An 11,179-nucleotide genomic window follows, 5' to 3' on the forward strand; every position below is an offset into this window, starting at 1 on the left:
AGTCCTCAAAAATGTCATGGCCGTCAAAACTAAGGAAAGTCTAAAGAACGGATGCAGCCAAGGAGAGCCTAAGGAAATCTGACTAAATGCAATGTATCCTGGAAGAGAAAGGGACAGTGAGTAAAAACAAGGGAAACATGAATTAAAGAAAAGTTTAGTTAATATTTATGTATCAAGATCGGTTCATTAATTATAATCAAATGTTCCATACTAATTTTAAGTTACTAACAGTAGGGGAAACTGGATGTGCATCATATAGGAATCCTCTGTGCAGTCTTCATAATTTCTCTGTAAACCTAAACCTTTTCTAAAAATTAATTAAAAAAAAAAAAAAGGATGTTCCACAATTATGCCTCAAATGGTTCATCTCCCACCCCTTCAAAAAAAATCCTGGAGCTGAAATATACCACAGGAATCTAGTCTAGCTCTCCTTTTTGCACAAGAATGAGGTCCAGAGACCGACTTGCCAAAAATCAGTTATTGGCAGAATCAGGATCAGAAGCCAAGGCTCCTGCAGCCCGGTGCAGTGCACCCTACTTGGTAATTGCACAAATGCTTTTGTCTGAAAGACACAAAGTGATTTTTCACATATTTTAACATCTAGGAAGATTTCAGAGGGTTTTTTTTTCTCCCTTTTAAAGTCTTCATTTGTCTTTACGCTGACAGAATCCTAAGCAGAGAGCACACTTCTACTGTCACTTTGCTTTCCTGTTTCTAAGATTATCGATAGGAAATCTATAACAAGGAGTTCAACAACAAAGCAAGAATGCTTAATTTAGGAAACAAACAGCACACACATACCCCAACTTCCCCAGAGCCACAGAGCAAGTGGTTCGTAGATTTAGAAGGTTGAGGAGTAAAAGTGCATAAAGCAATTACCTTTAAACCGAGAAACATTCTCCTGTAATAAAGAAACATTGACCACATTTGCTAAAATTCTCTTCTATTTCACAGTTCATGCCAACATCTATCAGCTCTTTGATGGCAAGGCCTCCCACATTCCTGCATGCCATGACAGCCCCCCACCTTTGACTTTAAGCCATTATATTCTTAGAACACTTCATTTTTGGTCTTCTTTCAGGGGCCATCTTCTCTCCCTGTCTCTCATAATTTTTATCACTGCAAGACTCTTACCTTAACTCTACAGCAAAGCCCCTCTGAGCCAGGACGCAAATGCTGGGTGGATGAACCACCTGTAGCTAGGCTAGTCGGTGCTATGAGTCTCACAGTGGGCCGTTTAAATTCCTATCTTAGCCAAATTAAAATCACTACAGGCATGGACCCCCAGGACAGCCTGCAATCAGAAAACAAAAGCACAAATATGAAAATCTTTCAACATCTATGAATCTACTGAAGTAGACACCTTGTCTCAAAAATACCATTCAGTTATATACAAATAAGAGTTCTGTGTGGTTCTGTCTTTTGATATCCTTTAAGCAAAGGATATCAGTCAGTAAAACCAGTAACTGTGGGGGCCAACTCCATATGGTCCAAGTTCTGATTTCTACTGATCCAGAACTTGATCTAAAACAAAACCTACGGGACAGCTGGGTGGCTCAGGGTTAAGCATCTGATTCTTGATTTCAGCTGGGGTTCTGATCTCAGGGTGGTGAAATCGAGGGCGGGACCAGGCTCCCCATTCAGCAGGATTCTGCTTGAGACTTTCTCCCTCTCCTTCTGCCCCTCCCCATGCTCACAAGAGAACATGCTCTCTTTCCAATAAATCTTTTTTTTTAAAGATTTTATTTATTTATTTGACAGACAGAGATCACAAGCAGGCAGAGAAGCAGGCAAAGAGAGAGAGGAGGAAGCAGGCTCCCTGCTGCTATGTGGGGCTTGATCGCAGGACTCTGAGATCATGACCTGAGCCGAAGGCAGAGGCTTTAACCCAATGAGCCACCCAGGCGCCCCTCAAATAAATATATCTTTAAAAAATAAAATAGTAAAAATAAAATAATAAAAATAAAACCTACAATAGCTAGATTCTAGAGAAATCGACAGACTGCATATCCTTCAAATCCTCATCAGTCAATCAACTGGGACTTCTGATAAAAGCTGGGTGGCAGAGTTCAAGAGTGTTTTCTGGCAGTCACAGGCTCAGACTGGGAATTATATATTAAAAACGGATTAAAGGAAAAAATGCATCTGATGCCCATCAGAAAACTTGGCTAGAATAAGACACTAAACCAATGTTTGTTGATGGTATCCAATTCCACGAGTGCCAAGGAGGTATCAAATATGAAAAAAAAGAAAAAGTCAATCAGGAACTCAATCTGTAATATGGTGTCCATAAAGTCTGAAAACATAAGGGGCAAGGGGATTTTTAAAAATCTGGAAGCATAAAAATATTTTACTGATTAAAAGTGACCTTGATGACATTATGTATACTTGCCTGTGTTTTCAGACTAATGAATATACTGTAGTAGTAGTTCCACAAATCAGTTTGGTGGGGCTTTGGGGTCAGTATCAAAATAAACTCATAATACTATAACCTTATCTTTTCTTCATCTAACTTGCAAAAAATGCACAGGTTAGTACCACTTAAGACTCATGCTAGTATTCTCTTTCCACAGAAACAATGCCAAAAAAGCAACAATTTCAAAAATGAATTTCCAACATGATAAAACTGCATAGAACTGTATACACACACAAGTGCATGTAAATCCTGGTAAACTCTAAGTAAGGTCTGTAGATTGTACCAATGTCAATTTCCTGGATTCAAGACTGAACTATAGTTATGTAAGAAACTACCACTCATGGGATGTTAGGTGTCTGACCCTGGATCCTGGTTCAGGCTTTGATCTCAGGGTTGTGAGTTCAAGCCCTGGTCATGGAACCTACTTCCAAAAAAAAAAAAAAAAAAAAGATGCTACAATTGGGGGAAGTTGCATGATGGTTGCCAGAGACTGCTCTGTACTATTTTTGCAACTTTTTACAGGTCTATAATTAGTTCAAAATTAAATGGTCTTTTAAAAAACATTTTTATTTATTTATTTGACAGAGTGATAGAGAGCAGAAGAAGGCAGAGCAGCAAGCAGAGGGAAAGAGAGAAGCAGGCTCCCCACTGAGCAGGGAGCCCAATGTGGAGTTTGATTCCAGGGCCCTGGGATCATGACCCGAGCTGAAGGCAGACACTTAACTGACTGAGCCACCCAGGTGCCCCTGAAATTAAATGTTTTTAAATGACATATACTGGATCAACAAAGATGGCACTTCAGACTTGAGCAAAGTTGTCCAGAAACCAGCTTTAAACTGACGTCCTTCTGTAAAGCATAAAATTATAAAGGAAGACTCAGAAAAATGAGCTGGATTAGAAATCTGCTTGAAGAGGTCAAGTCTTTCTCTTTTCCTTCCAATTAATAACGGTTTTGTTTTTGGTAATTAAATGTAATTATCTACCTATATCCATGCCAGAGTATCTCCACCGTCTGGGTTCACATAGACAAACACACACATTTATACTATACACTTAAAATATACATGACTTCTGGCTTGCTTCCCAATTTCCCAAGGACAGAGCAGTAAGTCCAGCTCTCAAGATCTCAGGGACAGCAATCTTCAAGAGCACCTAATCTACTCACTTTTAATACTGCAGTCCACACTTTTTAACTTTTAGAAGAGTGAATTCATTTTGACTTCTAGAGTTAGAAATTTCCTATCTTAAAATGGACGATTCAGAAAAGTAATTCCTGATAACCCAAGGCAGTACGGCACATGTGGTTGGTATAACCCAGAGAAGCCTGGGCCCCAGACTCCCCTGCTTTTCTCTGTGGCCCTGCTTAGCTTACTGAACTCCCAGGGGTCTTCTTTTCCTGTTTTACAGCTGCGGGTAATAGTACTACTGGTGGGAAGGCCTGCTGTGAAAATAGAAGAAGATAATACAAAGTCTATCAGAGTCCAGGACTTTATAGGTAGGTATAAGCAAACAGTTCGTTCTCTGATGCACAATTAGTACAACCAATTGAATTAGTTCAATTATCATACAATTATCATACAAGACCCACAGGTCTAATACACCTGCCTCCTCCTACAACGTTTTTCAGCAAAGCTGAATAATTTTGCATGGCCAGAAAAACTTGCTTTCCTCTAACCACACTGTATGATTTCTTAACTCTTCCTTGCAGTGGTGTCTCTACAATTTCAGCATTCGTAGACAGAAATGTCCATGTTTATCTGTGATATTTTTTCCTGCTTTGTCACTGATTATTTTTGTTCAAAAATTCTCCAAAATTCCATTTATTTCTTGGTTAATTGTAACTCTGCTCTCAGCACATTCTAAAAAAAGACAATCCCAACTATTTTGCTATATACATTTAATAACACAGGAGACTTCACCTGAACACGTAATAGCTGATTTAACAGAAACAGACAATTCTGCATTGAATTTCAGCAAATTCAGATAACCACTTAGATCAACTTTAGGAATGGGCCCACTAAAGAAATAGTAAATTTGTACCCTGTAAGGCACAAAACTGTATTCTCAATAAGAGTCTGTGTAGAAAAAAAGGTATTTAAAACAAATGGAGGGCGCCTGGGTGGCTCAGTGGGTTAGGGCCGCTGCCTTCAGCTCAGGTCGTGGTCTTGGGGTCCTGGGATCGAGTCCCACATCGGGCTCTCTGCTCGGCGGGAAGCCTGCTTCCCCCCCACCCCCTCTGCCTCTCCATCTACTGGTGATCTCTGTCAAATAAATAAATAAAATCTTTAAAAAAAACAAAAACAAAAACAAATGGAGCCTTATTTTTTGAGTTTATTAAATTTAAAATTTCTATATTTTATCTTTTTAAGTCTATTTTTTTCATAGGAAATATTGGTCTGGGGCACCTGGCTGCTAAGTCAGTAGAGCATGCGACTCTTGATCATGGGTCATGAGTTCAAGCTCCATGCTGGGCGCAGAGCTTACGTTTTTAAAAAAATGTGTGTGTGTGTGTGTGTGTGTGTGTATAGGGGAAGAGAAATAAGGATAGGATGGCTGGGTTATGGACATTGGGGAGGGTATATGCTATGGTTGAGTGCTGTGAAGTGTGTAAGCCTAATTCACAGAACTGTACCCCTAGGACTCATAATACATTATACGTTAATAAAAAAATTATTATTTAAAAAAATATATATATATATAGGTGTATGGTTTTTTCTTTTCTTGTGAAGGCCTTGTCTGGTTTTGGATTTAGGGAATATTGACCTTACTAAATGGGTTGAGAAGTATTCTCTCTCTCCTATTTTTCTTTTCTTTTTTTTTTTTTAATAAAAGATTTTATTTATTTTATTTATTTTTTTTAAAGATTTTATTTATTTATTTGACAGAGAGAAATCACAAGTAGATGGAGAGGCAGGTAGAGAGAGAGAGAGAGGGAAGCAGGCTCCCTGCCGAGCAGAGAGCCCGATGCGGGACTCGATCCCTGAGATCATGACCTGAGCCGAAGGTAGCGGCTTAACCCACTGAGCCACCCAGGCGCCCCAAGATTTTATTTATTTTAAAGAGAGAGAGAGATCACAAGTAAACAGGCAGGCAGAGAGAGAAGGGGAAGCAGGCTCCCCACTGAGCAGAGAGCCCGATGTGGGGCTCAATCCCAGGACCCTGAGATCATGATCTGAGCTGAAGGCAGAGGCTTAACCCACTGAGCCACCCAGGCGCCCCTCTCCTATTTTTCAGAGTTTGTGGAAGGATTGGTATTAATTCCTCCCTAGGTTTCTGAATGACTTTACCAATAAAGGCATTTGGTTGTGGGCTTTTATTTGTGGGACTTTGTTTCTTAAAAGAAGTTAGGAAATTTCAACCCTAATTCCTGTAATCCATGTGAAATTAAAAAGAAGAACAGAAGAAATCCCCAGGAAGGGATTATTTGTCACTTCATCAAGCTGAAGAAGTTCTTTCTTTTCCCAGTTTATTATTTTTTTTAATAAAGATTTTATTTACTTGAGAGAATGAGAGAGAGAGAGCATGAGACAGGGGAGGGCCAGAGGGAGAAGCAGACGCCAACCAAGCAGGGAGCCCAATGCTGGACTCGATCCAGGGACTCCAGGATCATGACCTGAGCTGAAGGCAGTCGCTTAACTGAGCCACCCACGTTCCCCAGTTTGTTTATTTTTATCATGAAAGGGAGCATTTTGTCAAAAGCTTTTTTCTGTGTCTATGAGATGTGGTTTTTGTCCTTTATTAATGTAGAGTGTTACATTCATTATTGTATGCTGAACCAACCTTGCATTCCTGAGATAAATCCCAGTTGGTCACGGCGTATAGTCCTTTTTATATGTTGCTGGATTCTATTTGCTAGCATTTTGAGGGTTTTTGTATCTATTTTCATAAAGATCCAGGTCTACAGTTTTCTTGTGAAGTCTCTGGTTTTGGTATCAGTATAATACTGGCCTCACAGAATGAGTGCGAAGTGTGCTCTCTTCTATTTTTGGAAGAGTCTGTCAATGACTAATGTTAATTCTTGTTGAAGTATTTGGTAGATTTAACCAGTAAAGCCATTTGGTTCTGGGCTTTTCTTTGTGGGACTTGTCTCTTAAAAGAAGATAAGCTATTTCAAATAATTCCTTTAATCCATGAGAAATTAGAAAGAGGAACAGAAGAAATGACCTACCTAATGTTCTTGGTTGTTCAAAAACAAACAAACAAAAAAAACAATTTATTTTTTAAGAAAGCATATAAGAAATGAGGCAGTCTTTCTTTCATGCAGGTTATCTACTCATCTATTAATACACCCTTTCAAAATGTTGGTCTTGGGCGCCTGGGTGGCTCAGTGGGTTAAGCCGCTGCCTTCGGCTCAGGTCATGATCTCAGGGTCCTGGGATCGAGTCCCGCATCAGGCTCTCTTCTCAGCAGGGAGCCTGCTTCCTTCTCTCTCTCTCTCTGCCTGCCTCTCAGTGTACTTGTAATTTCTCTGTCAAATAAATAAATAAAATCTTTAAAAAAAAAAAAAAAAGTTGGTCTTATGGGGTTTAAATATCTCAGGTTGTCTAATTTAATCCCTACAAGAACCCCAGGAGGTTTGACCACCCTCAGCTGACACAGGAGAAAACTAAAGCTAAGAGAAATTACAGAAACTGTCCGAGGTCACAGTTAGACACACAGCAGTGTTTGTGAGCAGGTACTATGAAATCACAATCCCTCCTGGACTATCCAATAACTTGGTACAGCGAGTGAACTGCTAACTTTGGGGCCTCGGTTTCTTCATCTCTTAAATGAGAGTAAGAACACTATATACTTCTTAGGGTCGTTGTATAAACAAAATGCACGTGCCTGGCTTGCAGGATATATGCATAACCCTAGCAGGGATTTCTACTATTACTACATATGGCCTAGTGATACCACGTAAGTTTTAAAGGTTCTAAAACTCGACGTTTTAAGGCAAGCAAGAAATTGTAAGTCTTTGATTGGAAAGGAACCAGTTAAAAGGGATTTGATTCCAGTCACTGATGAACCAATTTACTACTCTATATCTTCTGACTGTATTACACATGCATCTAGTCAAAAAGTAAAAGCATTGTGGGGGGCCTACATAAAACATGATCTTTATTGTGAATGCTTATCCATTTAAAAATATATCTATATGGGTGCCTGGGTGGTTCAGTCAGTTAAATGTCAGCCTTTGGCTCAGGTCGTAATCCCAGGGTCCTGGAATGGAGTCCCACATCTGGCTCCCCGGGGAGTCTGCTTCTCCCTCTACCCTTCCCCCTACTCGTGATCACTCTCACATAAAATCTTAAAAAAATATATATATATATACACACACACACACACCCATATATATACATACATAAACACACACACATATATACGTATATATGTATGTATGTACCTTGTTTCGAGTTTTGAATTTTGTTTTTCATTGATGGGAACATAATTGGTTTTTCCATACCACCACTTTCTTTTTTCCTATAACCTAAGTAGGTTTAACATGTGAATACTCAAAATACATTGCTGAAGATCCTCTACATTTTTTTTTCCAAGATTTTATTTATTTATTTGACAGAGAGAGACACAGAGAGGGAGCACAAGCAGGGGGAGCAGCAGGCAGAGGGAGAAGCAGGCTTCCCACTGAGCGGGGAGCCCAACGGGGGCCTTGATCCCAGGACCCTGCTGTCAGGACCCAAATCGAAGACCACTGCCTAACAACTGAACCACCCAGGCGCCCGATCCTCTAAATTTTTTACAAAAAACAAAAACAAAACAAAAACAAAATTCTCCAAATCGGTTTCACAGCTCAAAGTTAAGCTTAGTTTACATCTGTTGCAGTTAAAAAATTGACCAACCAGCAGCACTTTCCCAATGAAGTCCTACTGTAAGCTATATAGGTTACAACTATGTGCGGGCCCTTTTATTTTTCCTAGGAGTTGTTATGGACTGCCAGTTCTTCTGCCAGGAGTGTAGCACATTATTCAAAGCAGTTCCCTGTTCACTATCTTATTTGTCCCTCCCAGTAACCCCCGCCCCCGACCCAATGGTGAGGCAGTCAGGAGACTTCCCATTTCTACCTTGAAGATGGGGAAACCAAGGTGGCTCCTAAGTTAGTTAGTTACCATGCTGGGCCTGGAATTCAAGACTCTGCCTTCTGCTTACCAACTGTCACTTCACGCCTGAAGCTATCTTGCAGGGCAAAGTGAACTCTCATGAAAGGATGCAACAGCATGATTGCTAAAAGGGCAGCAACAGCTTCTGCCCAACCGTTTACCTCTCATGGTTCTTGGAAGATAATGTCAGCTGAACTGCCTGACCAATTAAGATAGGTGGAGGAGGATGCTAACGCCCATTTTCAGATAGGTCAGAAAATCTGCCGTTGTGGGACTCATTCACTCCAATACACCGTTCACTCCAGCCTTCTCGTGATTCAGTTACCAGGCCTGCTGGCTTGTGCACCCTGGCTGGTGCAAAGAACTCCCACACAGTGCTTTACCTCTGTTCCAAGTCTGCTCTGAGTACAACATGGCAGTGATTCTATTCATGACCCGCGAACAATGCGGGAAAAGCTAAGATACAGTAGGACCTCAAAACTCAACACAACTCCTCTACTCTTTACAAAATTATGCAAAATATTCCGTTTCCTAAATCAGAGGTAAAGAGACTTAACCGTGGCTCACCTTTGTCCTCTCACAAGCTTTTAATATTCAGCTCAGTTTAACTTCCCTCAACCGGGCATTCAGGTGTGCCATTCCCAGCAGCCGACCCACTAGATCCAGTTCTCCCTCCCTTACTGTAAACGTAGTTTCAGCCAGAAACCAACACTGCACTGTACGTTAATTAAAGTTTGAATTGAAAATAAAGACATAAATGTGACTTCAGATACTGGGAAACAGGACCTAACTTGAAACGCAGCATGGGAGTGCAGTGGACCAAATGAATTGGGATTATAGCAACACTGCAATCATTATTTGTCTAACACTATGTGTCAGACTTCCCGACCTTACTGTACACCCAATTTAATTCTAACAACAACTTCATCAGGTATTATCACATCCGTTATTTGTGGAGAACTAGGACGCAAACGGTAAGTGAACTGCCTAAGTTCACACAACAACAAATGGTCCAAAGGGCTTGAAACAGGACTGTTATACCCTCAACCCCTCCACCAAAACTGCCCTGCCCTCAGCTATAATCCCAAACGTGATCATAAAATTAATGGGCATGACCTTGGGCCAGTCATTTCATAGCTCTGGGTCTCCCGTTTCCTCCACCATAAAGCGCCCTGCCCTCGGTGAGCTTTTGGGTGCTTTCCTGCTTTTTAATAACGTCCCCTGAATTTCCGACTGGATCCCTCCCCACCCCCAAACAGGTGTAAATTTTAGGACTGAAGTTTTTCAACCAAGGCGTGTTCTAGCACATTCTCCACTCTTCGGGGGTGCTAGGGTTAGGCTTCGCTTCGCGGGTTTATCTTCCCCTACCGAACCTGTAAGGCTAATCCCAGACGTTCCCTCCCGGTCTGAGACCCCCTTCTCCCACTGCTAGGAGTGCCGACTAGGCCCGATCCCACTCCAGACCTTTCCCCGCTGACTCCGACCCACCTCGCGGCTTCCCAGGTAGCCAGTAAAAGGCCTCAGAAAGCCCTAGAAGCAAAGCCATAGGAAGAAGTTAGCCACCCAGAGGTCAAGGGAGCCTCTAGGGCACCTGCCACGCCTCCCGCCCCCGGCGGCGCGGCCAGGGCCTGGCTCCCCACAAGGAGCAGCCCAGATTCGGGCCTCGTCCCTCACCGCCGGCGCGTCTGCTGGGGCCTGGGCCCTCAAACCTAGCCCGACCCCCTCGGCCCCGGCCACGCCCGGCCCTTCGCCGCCGCGCCCCGCACCCAGGCCCCCCGTGGTCCTCACAGGCCCGAGGACACGCGTGGGCCTCCTGCCTCACCTCGAGTTTTACGGGGACCGCCGGCGGTGCCAGCGCCTCCACCCGCCCGCACACCTGGCCCCGCGCTGCAGTGGAGACAGCGGCAGAGGCGGCCCGACCGTCACGTGCCGCAGAACCAAGAGGCCTCGGCTACCGCCGCTGCCGCGCGAGCTAGCCCCACCGCACGAAGCCCGGCCCTGCGTCCGCCCCTCGCTCCTGAGTAGCTAGGGCCGGCGCCAAGTCCCGCCCCCCCGCACAAGCTCCGGTCTTTGGTTGGCCGATGCGGCCATCGCTCTATGCACCTTCCCATACGCCCCCTAGGGCTATTCTTCGTGGAGTGTGAGGATTGGCTGGGAATGAGGCAGGAAGTGGCTGTTGATTGGACGGGAGAGAAGGAGGTGGGCCGCCCCGGAATCGGGAACCTCGAGCGCGCGCGCCCTGGGGCGGGGCTGGCCCGGCCGGCATTCCGGCGCCCGGTTGCCCTGGTGCCTTAGTGGGCCAGCTGCCCGGCCCTTCAACCCCAGCTGTTCGGTTCCTACGCCGCCGGGGCTTGGACCTGGCCCCCGGCATGGGCATCCCGTTCCCTTGGCTTAGGGGCGAATGGCAGCCGGCAGACCGGGTGGGAGCTCCGCTGGGCCATCGGGAGGGGCCGGTTCCCGGAGGCGGCATGTGCGGACCCGGGACGGAACCTGGCGCGGGCTCCTCTGGCCTGGCCTGGAGTTGACTGCGCAGCGCTGTGCATGTAACCCGGCGCCACCGTTCCTGCAGAGTCATCTCTCTGGGCGCAGCAGCCTGCCGCCGCCTTACCCAGCACAGAGTCCAGCATGCTATAACCCAAGGTTATTTCCTTTTTCAGTTTGGATG

The 11,179-nt window shown here is 44.0% G+C and overlaps 1 protein-coding gene across 3 annotated transcripts in view; it reads right to left on the reverse strand.

Moving 5' to 3' along the window:
• The window catches only part of CANX (calnexin), a 36,699-nt gene extending 26,184 nt beyond the window's left edge, over positions 1 to 10,515 (reverse strand). Inside the window, exons 1-2 of one of the 3 annotated variants that reach the window (XM_032335303.1) lie at positions 10,337 to 10,515; positions 1,135 to 1,294 (exon numbers count right to left, since the gene is read on the reverse strand). The gene's annotated coding sequence lies outside the window, so the exon portion shown is untranslated. Of the gene's footprint in view, positions 1 to 1,134; positions 1,295 to 10,002; positions 10,045 to 10,336 lie in introns of all 3 variants that reach the window. The other 2 variants (XM_032335304.1, XM_032335302.1) reach the window with 2 other exon arrangements.
• Between the last annotated feature and the right edge of the window lie 664 nt (positions 10,516 to 11,179).

This window comes from Mustela erminea, chromosome 3 (genome assembly GCF_009829155.1).
Source record: "Mustela erminea isolate mMusErm1 chromosome 3, mMusErm1.Pri, whole genome shotgun sequence".
Taxonomy (NCBI): Eukaryota; Metazoa; Chordata; class Mammalia; order Carnivora; family Mustelidae; genus Mustela; species Mustela erminea.